Source organism: Ambystoma mexicanum, chromosome 10 (genome assembly GCF_040938575.1).
Source record: "Ambystoma mexicanum isolate Mex_15411 chromosome 10, UKY_AmexF1_1, whole genome shotgun sequence".
NCBI classification, from domain to species: domain Eukaryota; kingdom Metazoa; phylum Chordata; class Amphibia; order Caudata; family Ambystomatidae; genus Ambystoma; species Ambystoma mexicanum.
The window spans coordinates 1,050,867,269-1,050,883,518 of record NC_090932.1 but is presented as its reverse complement, the minus strand read 5'-3'; the positions used below and the strand labels follow the sequence as shown (position 1 = coordinate 1,050,883,518).

General features: G+C 40.5%; 1 protein-coding gene across 1 annotated transcript in view; it reads left to right on the top strand.

The window, feature by feature from the left end:
- The window catches only part of LRRTM4 (leucine rich repeat transmembrane neuronal 4), a 259,374-nt gene that overhangs the window by 150,416 nt on the left and 92,708 nt on the right, over window positions 1-16,250 (top strand). The window lies entirely within an intron of this gene.

Here is a 16,250-nt window from a genome sequence, read left to right as displayed (position 1 = left end):
AAAATATGTAACATTATACAAATGGTTTGAATGTCATGTATAAGTAAGCAACTACAGTTCTCCATTACAGGGAACATACCTGATTCAGGTAAATCGATTTTAGTTATTTCAAACATAATATAAGTATATGTAGTTGTAAAAAAAATAAGAAAAGATAGAAGTAGAAACATGTAAAGGTTAGGAAAGTTGCACATGTTCATATTTTAATTTACAATTCTCCTTACGGTAATAACTTACATGAACAAGTTGTTTTCTAAATTAAACGTTTCATAACAAATAATCACATATAATAGAAGGTATGTGTCCATGTGCAATGTAATAGCATAGACTTTGAAGTCTAGTTAATATACACAAAATAACTGTTACGTATACTACATGGTTACATGCATGGAAAAGAAATGAAGATTAGGAAGTACATATTTAATTATAAACATGGCAATTGTATTCATAATATGTGTAGTCATTTCCTTTGAAAATTTGTTATGAATTTGAATTCCAATATAACAGATTACCTTTGACATGCCTATATGATACTCTTCATTGTAATAATGTCTGTATGCACTTACAATTGTGCACTGTACTTTATATTTAAAGAAACAAGGGCAGACTACAATGAACTGTCTAAGTATGACATTTGTACATGGTTGTCATATTTCAAAATTCAATTAATCAAATCAGTGATATCAGTAAGTTCATTCATGATGCCACCAGCAATATCACCAGCGATATCATCAGTGATGTCAGAAGTGATATAATTATTAAGCTCATATGGTGCACAATAGGGATGTATAGTTAAGGTGGACTTGCTAGAACAGTGAGTGCTGAATTTCAGGGGTTTGGTTCCTGATTGCCTTAACTCTCTCTTAACTAATGATTTATCGCTGAATATATATTTATTTGCAAATTTTGCACTTTGGCATATATGCAAAGAACTACATTGGGGACCTTAGGGCTAATGCTAATGCTATTTTAGCCAGACATCATTTCTATGTTTGCTTTTCATGAATATGCAATATTGTATCTGCGGGACTATATATTGTGTGCAGTCAAGTCAGGTTTAGTGAATAACTATTCTGCTGTGAATAATTGGGTGATTGATCTAGTCATTGTGCTAAGATCATACATTTGGTGGTTTCAACTCATATGTTGTAACCACATATCTGTTTAGTCACGTGAGCAGACAGATGTAAATAACATTTCTTTTATTTATTGTATTCAGTTATTATCTGAGTTTGCCCGCACATTTTGCGCACAGATGTGCTTCATCGTTGCTTTTAGAGCATTTCATTTTATTTTGCTCCTATGTTAAACATTTCAAGATGTCTGATTTGTTTGATTCACATATGTTAGCTCCTTGAAGACAGTTTCTATCTTTACTGTCGCATGCAACCATAGAGATGTGATTACTGCTTGAAATACTCTGTTGACTCTTATACTCCTCACTGTGATGAAGCGGTTGGATAGCCGTGAAACACGTTAACTGTCCGCACTCTCTATTTTTCCACTGCACACCCAATAAAGTTTATTATTTGTTGACTGGTGTGACGTTGGTGGTTTCCGTTTTTGCTGCCCATCTATTGTTTGGAGCCGCTGCTCTCGGGAGTGCATTCCGCTTCCAAGTACTTTGGGACTTGCCCGATGGTGTCCTGCCTCTGTTGTTGTGTCTTTGCTGGATTTTTTTTTCTTTTTAAAAAAAAAAAACAATTGAATAAACTTGTTCACTAATTGTGGTTCGAGTTTTTTATTTTCAGAAATGGGAATCATGGACATTGTTTGTGCTCGCATGGAGTGTGGTTTGTTTTCCTCTTTTTCGCTGTGCATATATATATATACATATATAGACTAATGTTAGACATTGTCTGTGGAATATCAAAGTAGATAGATATTTCAAGCATTGTGATGGGACCAACATAAATATGTTTCTGGAATTCCACATGACAGTGCGCATATCAAGGGAAAATACAGGAAATATCCAATTTTATCATGAATCGAAGATCTCTGTCATGGAAGGAAATTAGGCAATCCGCTCATGAAAAAAAGACATATGAGTTTTATTTTTAATGGGCAGAGGGTTTTTGCATAAAAGGGCAGCATGAGAGACATTATATCTGTGAAGTAACACATGTTGTTGTGCGGCAACATTAAAACACATTTGCAACTTTCGCGTAAACAGAATAAATTGCAATCATATCACATAGAGGAAAGTGGGAGCTGGACAGAATTTGAAAATAATTTGACCCAACACATTGTGGTATTTACATTTTTAATTCATAGAAAACCTGCTCTGTTCACCCCACTTTTTACTGCTAATCAATGTCTGATGCATCTTACAATGAAACAAAAAGGTCCCACAAATTTTAATTGCACACTGAGCCAAGAGTTCTATTTCCAGAAAATGGCCATGAGATACTTTTGGGTTTCAATACAGCATCCCTCCACCTCCTAAAAGCGATATTTTGTCTCCTGTGAAAAACCTGAGGGTATTCTCACTTCTATAACCCATGGATTTAATGCACGGGGCCAGGGAAAAGCCATTGCTATTGGATCCTGACCCTGGGGGGTGGAGAAGCGAAGAAGGATCACCTGGGTTATGGGTTCTTGGGGAGTGGAAGTGAAATGTTCCCAGGTGAGACACAGTATTTCCCTCTTCCATGCCATGAAGAAAGCCTAGTCCCAGAAGCTTTTGTGGGATATTTTTAGCCCACGCACTCTGGTCAGAATAACATCAGGAGAAAAGACTAGTGTTTAAGAACTGGAAGGAGGCTGAGAATGACTAGGATGTCCTTGGGTGAGGCATGGTGTCCCCTTTCCCTAATAACAATGAACCCAGCCCCTCCACAACCTTTATGGGCTATTACAAGCCAGCACCCCTCTTTTCTCTACTATTGACACTTGACAGTACTGGGACGAAGGAAAGGCAACTAAGAGCAATTGAGACTATGATTTTTTACCACTTTAGAACTGGGAAGAGGACGATGCCTTCTAGGAGTAGTGAATATCAGGCATGCCCCTTTAATAGGAGTCAGGCAGGACTGAATAATCATTCACATCTGCAGCCTGTCAAGGGGCTGCAGGTGTATACATGGAGCCAAACCCAGTGGGAGAAGGACCAGGAAGCCGGTGCATTGCGCAGAGGACCATTCAGAATGGCATGGGAGTGCGGTTTCCTGGGGGCGGACCAAGAGAAGTGAAGGTAGACGTGCTGAAAGACCCATTCCTTTCTATTTAAAGTTCTAGTTCCCCTGTGGTAGTGGACCACCCCAGGAGTGTCTGTGGGGCAGCAGCTGGAGCCCCAGCACTACAGGAAGAAGGCTGTGTTATCTGTGCTGCAGCACGAACATCCTAAGCGACCAGTGAGTTTCTGGGGCTAAAGAAATCCAGTGCGCTTGTGTGAACTTAAGCATTTTATAAAAAAGATTGTATTGAAGTGGTCGCATGTGGCAGAAAATATGTTTTCAAAGGTCTCCGAACAGTGAACAGCTCAATTAATGTGGAACTAACATTTATTGTTGTTGAGTACACAAGAAAGGGGAATACTTTGAATCAGAGTGTCCGGCACATGTTCACGAAAGTCTCTGAATGCGATCAATCCAATTAAAGCAAAACTAGCAGTTATATTTGTCTATCATTAAACAATACAATTGAATATCTTGCATCACAATGATCGTGTGTAATGAGAAACATGTTTTCAAAGGTCTTTGCACATTGAATCATACATCTAAAGTGACAAGAACATTTATTGAAATTTATATGAATGAAAAACAACCCCCAAGCCACAGGTTTAAATACCAAATTGAATCAATACTTTGTTGTTAAACAGAACCAAAGCTCTGAAACCAAAAGAGGACAAGAACAGGCAGACAAAGGACACTGCAGGCTGATACACAGAGATCATTTCAACCTGTGGGAAAACTACACACTCATTTGAATCAAATTTAACCAAATGGTGGAAGATAAAGATATTTTGTGTTTCTTTTGGAAATTATGTTTTGGAACTTGTGGAAGGGAGCCCTGAGTCCTGATGAGAAGCCTTTTATTTCAAGGTCATGTTTCGTGATTTGAAATTTAGGGAACGGAATCCTGAGTCATAACTTGGGAGAAGGAAACCCTGAGCCCTGAAGAGACTTCTTTGCATTCATATTCTAAATCAGGGGATTTTGAGACTTGACTTTAACTGTTTTATACTTGGCGAAGGGAGCTGATAGGAAGCTGTGAGCTGGAGAAGCTCAGCACTTTGGGCCTCATTCCAAATGGGGCGGTCCGGTAAACAAATGCCGGTCTTCGCGGATACCGAACCACCCGACTACGGGTCTGCCGGTGGGGCACATTGGTTTACCTTCAGATAAAAGCTGATGGTAAGCCAGATGCCCTACTGGCAAACAAAGCCGTCATTACTGGCACATTGTGGTTGTCTCTTGAGAGGTAGTCTCTTTGCCTGCTTTCAAAGAGGTGTCCGCCCGTCAGTCTTGTAGTGGCGCTCCTTGCCATTTTGACTGAGCATTCTGACCAAAGGACCTGGTTTCTTTATATTGTAGGTTTAATGCTATGCATGGTGGTGTGGTGATGTTTTGGCTAAGCTGCTTATCATGTTAGCGTGTTAGCTAACGTGGCTACAAGACTAAGGGCCTCATCACGAGTCTGACGGTAACCCTTAAATGCGGCGGTAGCGCTATTACCGCCGCATTTGAAGGTCCGCCAAATCATGGCCTTGGCGGATTTCCCCACAGCTCTGAGCTGGGGGGAAATCCGCAGCAAATTTGCCGATTTTCAGCGCTATTACCGCCGGCGGGAAATCCATTGGCAGTAATAGTGCGAAATTTCCCCATTGGGCTCAATGGGGAATGAGGAATTCCGGAATGAGCCCAATGTGGAATGGGCACTAACCGCTCCACCAAACCAGTGATCCAGTGCTAATAGCGCCTGGGGTTTGGCGGTAGGGCTAATATCGCCCAACTCGTGATGAGGCCCTAACAGCTTGGTTTACTATAAGTATGGTTTCCTAAAATCTGGAGACACATTGTGTATAAATGGCTCATAGAGCAAGTGGAGGCAAAGTGGTCTGTCAAGGTTGGGATGGATGGTTACACCTTTGTACCCCTTCGCTCAAATCTATGGTAAGCCAAGAGAGAACGTGGTGCTTGTATTGATTGTGAAGCCTTATTTGCTATTTGCTATCTATCTCTCCTTAAATCGTCCAACCAAAAATAGATCTATAAAAGTTGACAGAGAAGAACGAAAATAAGACATGCTGTGCACTGTGGGGTCCGTGTTTGTGTTCTTTGCTGGGGATCCGTTTTTCTTTATTTTACAATATCTTCACTTTACTGCAAACACACTGAAGTGATGGCCAGCTGGAGCTATGGATGCATGTGCCGCTAAAAGAAGAATGGCTGGGAATAGATGTGGCCTCTCCTTACCATCTCGATGCGATAGATTAAGCTCTGGAAGTTACAGATGCCTCAATTATTCTAAGACAAGACAGCGAAAATGACGAGAATAATTAGATTAACAGGAATGCCTCTCTTGTGAAAGACGGTTCCCGGCCCTGGACTTTGGCAAAAACTCTTTGCAGCTCTACTCGAGCATGTCCTCAGAGAACAGTTATATTGGGTGAAAAAGGGATTAGTGGCCTTTATGCTGCAGCGCCATCACACACTTTGATGCCAATTCCTGGCGGTGCTGTAACTGACGTGTGTACTCTTCAGTTCCATGCCTGAGCTCAAAAACCATCGAGACAGTGGTGAAAGCCCTAATCGTACCGGTTAGGGAGATGCATTTGGAACTACCTGCACCCACCGATTGTTCACTCATCATAGGCGTGTCTCCAGCTCACCCAGATCTAGTTCGGTGGTGGCTGAACTGGAGTCAGCATCAGAGGGAATGATATCTCTCAGAGGTGAGATCATTTGCTCCTTGATAAATAGGGAAAACATGAGCCTACAAATTCAAAGGTTGTTTGGGGATGGCAATAAGCTGTAACTTAACGGAACATGACTATTGCAGTTGTTTTCAATCTGTTGTCCCTTGACGCTTTGTAAAAAGTAGTGACATCAAAATAGTTGATATTTGTAAAAACATTAGACAGGTGATCTCTTTGATATATTTTTGCGCTGATAGCACTTTGGAATGATAGAGCACTGTTCTTCTGTAAACAGACTGGGCTATGTTTGTTCAGTTTTTGAAATTGAAGCCCAATGGGGCAATTAGTCACTTGGTATACGTGGTTATGGAAAGAGTGGGCTAGAGTTGAGGCCTGCAGAATTGACTGCTGCCGACAAAAATATAATGGTAGTAAGCTAACTGAGAACCATAAATTGGGAGGCAGGGGGGATGGCTGTTTAAACAAGGGGGGTAAGGGAAGCAATGTCCACTGGGAATGGTAGGCAAACCTTGTGGAACAGTGGGGAAGTGGCTTCCCTAACAACCATGTTCAGAAACACTTACTGTTATTAAACTGGAATACCCGTGGTCATTTGCATTTGACCAGGATGGACGTCTGGAGCACAATGATAATCTTGGTGTCGTAGCGCTCCAGGAGACCTGGCTCACTGACCTGTTATTAATAGAAGGATGGCACATACTTTTCACATTGGCCACACAAAGCTCAAGGGGTCGCCCAAAGTGTGGCTTAATATTGGGGATAAGAATCTGCTTGATCATTTGGAAATCTCTTGTGCATCAGAACATGTTATAGTTGGAAGAATAACATTCCCACAGGAGACTATAATATCAAAGAAAAAGGAATTGATTATCATCAACATATAGGACCCCCTCATAAAAGGGAGACTGCAAAGAGACTCTCAAAGGAGTTGAATAATTAATAAATAACCTGCCAAGTAGTTCTCCCATTTGGATCAGTAGAAATGTGAATTCTAGAATCCCCATGGATGCTTACGTCAAGTAATTGGAAGAGGGACAAGTGTCTTTTCCCACACAGATTGGTGGGCTTGCAAATACACCTACGCGTAGGCTGTGCAAGAGACTACTGTACTCTGCTAATTTTACTATGGCTAATGGAGCATTCTCTTCTGTTACTCCTCCTCAGTACACACGTATTGGGCACCACAGTAGTAGTATTATAGATTATATATTTTTTCTATCTCCTCGTCACTTATTATGGGCACATGTGTTGCCCAGCTAGAGGAGAGTGACCATTTTACACTTGTAGCTGCTCTCAACCTCCCTCACCGACCAACTGGTCTTGTGCAAGCTTGGCAAATGAGCATTAATTCAGCTCAGAATCGGATTACCTGGAGTGATAGTAAGATGGGGAATATAAACCCTTTGGCACAAGACCAATTATGTGAATTCATGAAGATGTGTCGGTCCCTCGAAGAGATGTTCCCTTGTGTCTGCTAAACTGCCCATCACTGACTACGAAAACAATATTGAGAAGATCAAAATTAGTGCCCTTATTAGGGTTGGCTCTTATTCTCGTATTAGTACTGACCCTAACACAATGCATCAACATTTGTTTGACAGACACATTAAAGAAAAAAAAGAGGGAGCTACGTAGAGAACTATGCGTTATGGCCTTAAGGGACACAACTCTGACTGAGCACATATCAAAAGTCAAACTCCTAAAAACCTCTTATCACAAGTGGTTAAAGCAAAATAATTACCTAGTTGAATGTTCACGCTGGAGAGATCTAGTGATCACTTCCATTACCAATAGGTCTGTTGGGTTCTGGAAAATAATACATTTTAACAATAGTCCGTTAATCATCATTAATGGTGTCACTGAACATGCATAGATGGCACATATGGAGAGAACATTTCGGTGAGAAGGGTGGGGGTCTGCCTTAGGTATAAACATTGTCACAAGCTGGACATTCATGAACAGTCTCTTTAACACTAGCAGATTAATTAGTACTAGCAAGTCATCTAGGGCACCTGGACCTGACAGGATTTGTAATGTGCTCATTAAAGCAGACCTGGACCTATGGACCCAGTCACAGAATTGGCGTTTCCATTGGATAGGCCTGACCCAGGCTATTCCATCCTCATGGAGAGACAGTATAATCATCCCTGTTTTTAAAAAGGGGAGTCATGCGGACCCCTGTAATGATTGCCTATTGGCAATGCTATATTCCCCGGCCAAAATCATTCCTCGTGTCATACTGGACGAGCTAGGGGCTTGGACTGAATCTAAAAACATAATACCTATCTATCAAACAGGGTTACCAAAAGGATTAAATGCCACACTTAATAGTTTGGCCCTAGGTCACTATTATTCGCAAAATTGGGTCATAAGGAAATCACAGTGTGCGTGGCTTTTATCGACCTAAGCATGGCATTTGGCACCGTAGATAGGGGCTGGGTACGGTCAAAGTTGGCCAAATGGACCATCCCTTCTGTCTATTAAAACATACAACTTGAGGAGCGTACCAGGGCTAAAGTCCATCTGGATCAGCACGGCAGGAGGACAGGTTGGATACACACCTATATAGGCTTAAACAAGGCTGTATTTTGTCTCAGACCTTGCTTAATCTTTATTTGTCGGACTTAGCTTTGCTCATTAACAACCTACAGTCTATACCTCTGAAATTTTCTTACACCACCCTGCAATGGATGGGATATGCAGATGACCTTGTCTTACTTGTCCTGACTCATGGAGGCTTACAGACATTCTTGGATTGCCTTAAAGCTTACACCGAGCTAAACTCACTGGTAGTGAATATAACCATAGGTCTTCTCCCCTACTTTGGAAATGGTTAAAAGGATGTGCTGGAATATGGGCAGGGAGGCGCTCGAAGAGGTTTCGGAGTATAAATATTTAAGCATTCACAGCCAGTTCGATAGCACAGCAAGTAGAGCGCTCACTTTGACAACTTTACAGAGCCTGTTCACGCAGGTTCGATTCCCAGCAGGGCCAAACATAGCCTTTCATCCTTCCGAGGTCGGTAAATGAACACCACACACCGTGGGTAATAATAGGCAGCACTCAGATACCCAAGGGTTTGTAGCACTATATAAATGCTAATTAATATCTAGATCACAAGTTGAGTGGAAGGCAGCACATTGAAAAACAGATTATTTAGACTGACCGGATTGGCGAGGGTATCAACTCCTTTGCAAACAACGGTGTTGGTTATTTGGCAGGAGCTGTGATCCACCTTTATTGAGCTAAAATCCTCCCAACTATATTGTACGGTGCTCAGATCTGGGCCTTTGAAAAAAATATCAGAGATGACTAAACTAGTGCATAATCTACTTTAGAGACTTATTTGACTTCCTCCTCGCACAGCACCTGAGTTGGTATTTTTGGAATTCAATATCGATCCGATATATCTGAAATTCTGTCTCACTTGTCTCAACACGTACTGGAAGATGAAAAATGGCTCTGGCATTAACTTGTATGGGTTGATACATTATGTGGTTATGCATAAAACCGGTCTCATGCCAGCAAGCTATAATGTAAAAATCAAGTCAATAGCTGAAAGAAGGCTTGGAATGGTAACCAATATTGTTGTTAGCCATTTAAAACATATATAGAAATCATGAAGAACATACCATCTAGGAACAACCATGAACAACCTATCTTTGATTTGGCTACTAAAGTAATTATGCAGCATTTATTGATTAAATACAAGATTGCGAGGTTTACCCTAGCTATGTAACTCGTTAATATGGGAATACATTAAAATAAAGTTCAAGTTGTAAAGTCCCTAGAGATAATAGGAGCCTGGTTGAATATATCCAGAGACGACTCATTGGAAACGGCTAAACATTTGTTGGCCAAATTTTCCTCACATGTGAACTTTAGGCTGACCGCCAAACGGTCTGGAGGAATTGAAATCATTCAGAGGGAATGACTCTGGGTCACCTTTATGAATGGGAGCCACGAGGCACATATATGTTTCACCATTCTCAGGAGAAAGATTGTAATTATTCTGTATCTGTTGGCATGATACTACTGTTTTCTTTCTTTTCATCAGTTTCTTTTTATATATACGGTCTTATTTTCTGTATGTTTTATTATCCAACAACATAGAGACATATTAAAAGTTGATTTGCATTAACTGTGTAATATAATAATAATAATAATATAATAATAATAATAATAATAATAATAATAATAATAATAATACTATATTCAGTTCATATAGTAAACAACAATTAAATGTTGGTTGAGTTGAAGGAAACGTACTAGGACGATGAAAAAACAGAGTGAGCTAGATTTCTGCAGATATTGTTGACATAGTCAGGGAGGAAAAATGCACTTTTTTATGGAACATCCTGATTTGCATCATCATGGCATGAGCAACACCCCCAGACTGAGATGGGCATAATGGATATCACTTTCTTTACATAATCATAATTCATTTATAAAGGTATGCATAGCAAATGTCAATCCATAGGCACAATGTCAAGTAGAAAGCAGCAATTTGAAGTTTGTGTAAGGGAGATATGGGCTAGGTTTTCCTTTGTATTGGTAGCTTTAAACATGATACCCTGGTGAGGATATTATTAGAAGTTTATTCGTTACATACATAACATCGGTTATCCCACCAGATATCCATAGTTATGCAAAAACGTTCAAGCTTTGAACTTGGTCCTCAGCCCCCCCATACTTCAATTTCACATGGTGTCCTCTTTCCCCCTCCCCACTTCTAACCTGATGTGATTTCATAATATGTCCTCCCCCAAATGGCATTTTTTTCCACTTTTCGTTTTTGGCTAACCCTGGTTATACTCATTATAACCATGGTTATCTCTCTCATCGGAAAAACAAAATGGAAGCTTTTTCATCTCTGATGCATTGTGAGATACATATATAGCTATAATTTTGGGAGAATGGGGCACCCCCTTCTGCGTCAAATGTTTTAACAACTACTGGACAGAATAATCTCAGACACCTCCCGGAAATTTTATTAGCCTCCAACAGACTCTTTGCTGGAAAGCACCAATACTGATATAAAGGTTCTAAGATACAGGGATACATGGGGCACCCCATTCTCTGTTGAATATTTAAAGTAATACTGGATGGATTTGACCACCCAAACCAGTCAAGGAAATTAAGGCAACACTTTGTGCCCAAATTGATTCATTTTTGGTCCAAATCTGCCCAGCGGTTTTCACGCTGCGGCTGTTGAAAAACTACACATTTTCCCAATGGGAAAAGCAATGGGCTGAAAACAGCATAGCTGTGGTGTTTTGTTTTCTTAATACGTTTCTCATTTATAACGTTTTGTTCCCAAAATCTGCAGATGGGGGAAACGTTTAGTTTCAAAATGTCATCCAAATCCATCCAGCAAGTAAAACGTTATTAGCAATAGAATTTGGGGGGCAAATAATGTTTTTTTTTTTTTCATTTCTGAAATGCCTCTGAGTCTCTGCTGCAAAGCATCTTGGGAGATATTGCTAAATTTTTGGGAGAAGGTGGCACCCATACTGCATTTAATATTTTAAATACTAGTGGACACAATAACCGGGAACCTTACTGGAAAATGAGTCAAAACTTCATACCCAAGTTGTTTTTAGTAACTAGTCCAATTCGGTCCAGCGGTTTTGGCTGTGTGCTTGAGCACAAATTATACTTTTTCTTAATGGGAAAATTAATGGAGACTAGGCTCTTAACTTTTTCTGTCATTCTTCAACTAATACTTTATCCATTGGTTACAGTAGATATGCTGGCACCGTCACCAGTGACACCACCAGCAACATCTTCAGCATCATCCTCGTTGGTGATTGCAGTGGTTGCTTCTTCATCATTGTAGAATGTGGAAGAAGGGCTATCCCCCCTCTGCTCCATCTCCAACACTTTGTCCTCGTTGTTTATTTTAATTTTATTTTAATTTTATTTTTATATTTGTAAAGCGCGCTGCAGCCCAGAGGCATGGAGCCACTGTTACAAGCAAATGATGTACTTACAATTTCATGGATGATCGCTCCAGGTGAACAGGGAGTGGACATAACATAGCGAGAATGTGAACAAATTACAAATGGACAAAAAAGCAGGTTTATACATAGAGGTGTTGCAGTACAAAATGCCAATTGAGATGGCCAGGTAGCTGGCGGCAACAGCAGTGGCAGTTTAAACAAAGAACCAGGTTTTGATGGCCATCCTGACCACTGTGTGTGATTCGATGCACCTAATGTTTGTGGGCAGGGAGTTACATTTAGAGGCGGCGATGAAGGGAAACTTGAGCCACCTGCGCGAGTCCTGAGTATTTTGGGAACAGTGACCATTTTAGCGTAGGCATTTCTGGTAGGCCTGTCAGAGGTGGGTTTGGAGAATCTCTGGGCGAGATACAGTGGTGCTTTGTGATTCAGGCATTTGTGCGAGATGGTATTTTGAATGTGATGCATTCCTTGATGGGAAGCCAGTGAACGTGTTGCCTGGTGGTAGAGATATGTTCCCTTTTAGATATGCCAGCGGCCGCACGGAGCTCGTTATTTTGTATGATCTGAAGTTTCTTGATGTTTTTGCCAGAGGTGCCAGACAGGAGGCATTGTTGATGTCCTGAGGGGGTTATTAAGGTATTTCGGCAGTGCAGCCATTCTGGTTTGATTGATGTTAGCAGTTTTCATGCATTGGAAGATATGTGAGACTATGCACTGTGTTCATTGGACATATTTTTGTTTACTTTTCCTTAGGTTGAGCAAAGGTTTTTTCCCAACCGAAAATAACACAAAAATATAAAATAAATATATGCTGTTTGTTTTTTGTTTTTCTGAATATACATCCCTGTTTTTCCTACCCTGCTTACACCGTCCCTGTATTAAAACAATGATTCTTTCAAGAAACGCCCATCTTGTCCCAAAAATAGTGAAACGGGTTATGTTGTGTGGGGTCCTGTTTGTTGAAAGCTCCAAAAATGTTGCATATTTCCCAAAAACAACACAGTTTCTTTGAAGGCCAAAGAAAGAAAAAAAATATATGTGTAATATATCTATAATGTATTCTGAGAAGTGTTCAGAGGGTTAGGTCTTGGTTCACAGATCATTTTCCTATGGGACTGTGTCATTATAAAATGCTTCTGTGAATCAGGCCCTTAGATTAGTAACATGTATTAGCACCTGGGGCAGGAGAGCATCCAATCATGTTCCTTGGATTGTGGGCTGAAACTGATAATCTCAGGCTGTGTTCCATTGAACCAGAAGTCTGCTTACCCCGCCCTGCAGCTCCATCTGCTTCCACCCTCCATTATCTTTAATGTTTCCCATTTCCCCTTGTCCCACTTACCTCTTTTATTCGCCAGCACCCTCTGTGGCCATGCTGCTGCTGTTGCTCCATTGCTGCCATGGAAATGGAAGAGGGGCTCCGTATGGAGCCCTACCTTCTACACCCATGATGGACATCTTGAGACAGTATTATAATTCATTGAATAGGACACCCGCAGCGTCACGCAGGGGAGTTGCTAGGTCTGGAAAAGACCCGGGGCTAAGATGATGTCGGAACTGTTGGGACTGGGGGTTAGCTAATCCTTTGGCTGTAGCTCCTGAGATTCTATCCGGGGCTACAACCAAAAGATCAGGGGCTATAGCCCCCTTAGCCCCCCCCTAGCAACGCCCCTGGCATCACGTACATTGAATGAAAACACAATTTTCTTAGCACCCCCTGGTTTACGTTTTGGAAACATGGGGTTCTAATTGTGTTAAGCACTAATCCTGGAACGGGTGCTTAACGTTTATCAATTGTTAACCAAACACTATGTTTCCCAGCTTATAACACATTAAGGAGAATGTCATGAGATGTGTTTAGGCAACCCAAACATTAGGAGCATGTTTTTTTTTTAATTATATTAATGTGCATTGCATATTGTCCAAGGTGTCACCCTTTAATGGAATACAACATTTACTCCAAATTAATTCTTGCATAGCTAAAGGACACACTGTTCATTGTAAGGGATAGCACTATTGTAATTCTTTTAGATATCAAATGAAAGGCTGCAGTAGTAATGTTGGTGGGAGATGTAGTATTACAACAATTCAGTAAAACAATAGTTAAGAAAAATAACAGTTAAGAGACAGTTATATTCAAACAGTTCGACACAACAACAAAATATCTTTGGATTTAGTAAAAACAAACAAATAGAAGTGAGGCTTAAGTGGATTAATGCAACAGCATCCCAGTAGTTGAGCAGTTGTATGTGCTATACCCCCTATGCTCATGAGCACGGTAATGAGATCACTGATGACATTGCATATGACATCAACTATGTCATTGCCGTTGGCCTGACTGGAAACTAGAGGACACTGATAACATCACAGGTGATGTCACTGATAAAACCTATAACATCACAGATCACATCATCAATGACATTAATGGCAGATCAGATCACATCTACAAGTAAGAGTTATTAAATTATGGAAATCAACGACGACTCTCCAGATTCAAAACCAGTAGAATGTATCCTCATTGTAATTGATGTATCATTGATGCATGCCATTGTCTTAAGAGAACTACATTAAGAAACATGCATTGATACTGATCACTTTGAGGCCAGCATGTTCTTTCTGTAAAACAGGCCATGTTCTGACCCAAAACATGTTGGCGATAGTTTCTCTCGTTCAACCTGTGCTTCAACAGTGTTTCTAGGGCTTGTCGGGTCTATGGGACAGTGTGCCTGATTCACAAAGCATGCTTCAACAGGTAGGCTTTGCACAATACCTATTCCTCACCTCCCACAAACGCATGCACTTCCCACCACATTCAAAGAAAGGGAATCTGCATCAAACTAGTCATGTTGATGGGCGGCCTTTTATTGGAATGTTCATGATATTCGAATCCCTGAAAAGCTTCATCTTTATATGGAAACTTACACTAGTCTGAAGCACACATACAATCTTGCCAAAGAATGAAAACTAGATTGCTTGATATGCAGTCAATGTTGCTATGGGCCAGAGCAATGGCATCTAACGTAGCATAACATTGTATGCCACGTCGCATACAAACAACATATTCTGGCTCCGACATTACCACCCACATTGAACAATGTTGAGTTTGCTAGAATTTTGGGATTCACGGGATCGCTTTTGAAAGCAAGACCAACAATGCATCTTCAAATTGGAAAAAGGTAGAATTTCAAATGTAGGTCATCATCCCATTTCTGAATCACTGTGTGGACATGAGAGCACTTAGAGCTTCAACTTCTGTGGTACAAAAAGATATGTCATATATTATCTATCTCAAAATTGTAGACCATGATCACCCAGCCTTCCATCCCTGTGTTGAATACAAGGCCTTAGAATGGTTTAATTCAATACATCGTTGTTGGCCCAAAAATACTCTCTGGATCATGAGCTCATCCTACAGATCATGCCAACAAAATACAAAGCAGGGAGGTGTATTTGCTCATGTGCACGTCTCTCTCCAACAGATCCCTAGTTTCTGTGATATAAAAGGTTAGCTGAATGACTTTCTCATTTGATAGACCCCTTCACATTTAATAAATATCATTACAAATGGCTTGATATTCACAAAAGTCCTTAGGACTGATTTTTTATATTAGTCGCTCCCAGATGTTTAAACCCTCTACGTTGCTATATTGTGCCATCCAGATGATTTAAGAGAAAGTGGTTACAGTATGTCAGCCAGGTTAAAAAAAAAAAAAAACATACAAAAGAGTACACAAACTAGTCCAAACACGATTATTTAAAACAAATACTTTATGACACGGTCTTTGAGCTCACAATTCAAAAATTGCTCTCGGTCTAATGCTCATTACATGAGCTTCTAAGGTATTGTGCAAGTCAAGCAATGAGGTCCCGGGGGGACATAGATTAGTTTAGATGCAGCAAAGAAATCTTGTACACAACAGATTATGAAAAACACAATGCCAATACACTGAGTAGGAGGTTTCAGAGGAGAAAACAGCATCCATTAAAAAGAACAGAACAGTGGATTAAGGGGCAACGCAGTGTGATCAAACAAGTTCAGCAGGATAAACAATGTGGCCAGTGGGGTGGATTAAAAATTGAGCAAGAAATGGAAGGGCATGCTGTTCCTAATGCAGTGTCATTATATGTAGGTGGATGTGAGAACAAGTGAAGAAAAAAAAAAACACTGCTATAAGGTGAAAGAATTCAGCCTTTTGCGAGGAAAGCAAAAGTGGAATCTTGAAACATGAAGCAAGATGTTCAAATACAAAGTGAATTTCCAGTTCTCCAGCCAATATACACCAACGATAGTACAACCACTTGGAAATGTACTTTGTTCCTCTGATAACTCCTGATGGAAGTTGGATAGCCATGGATAGGTGGCTGGAAATCCGATTTAGCACACATTGATAGGCAAAAGTGTC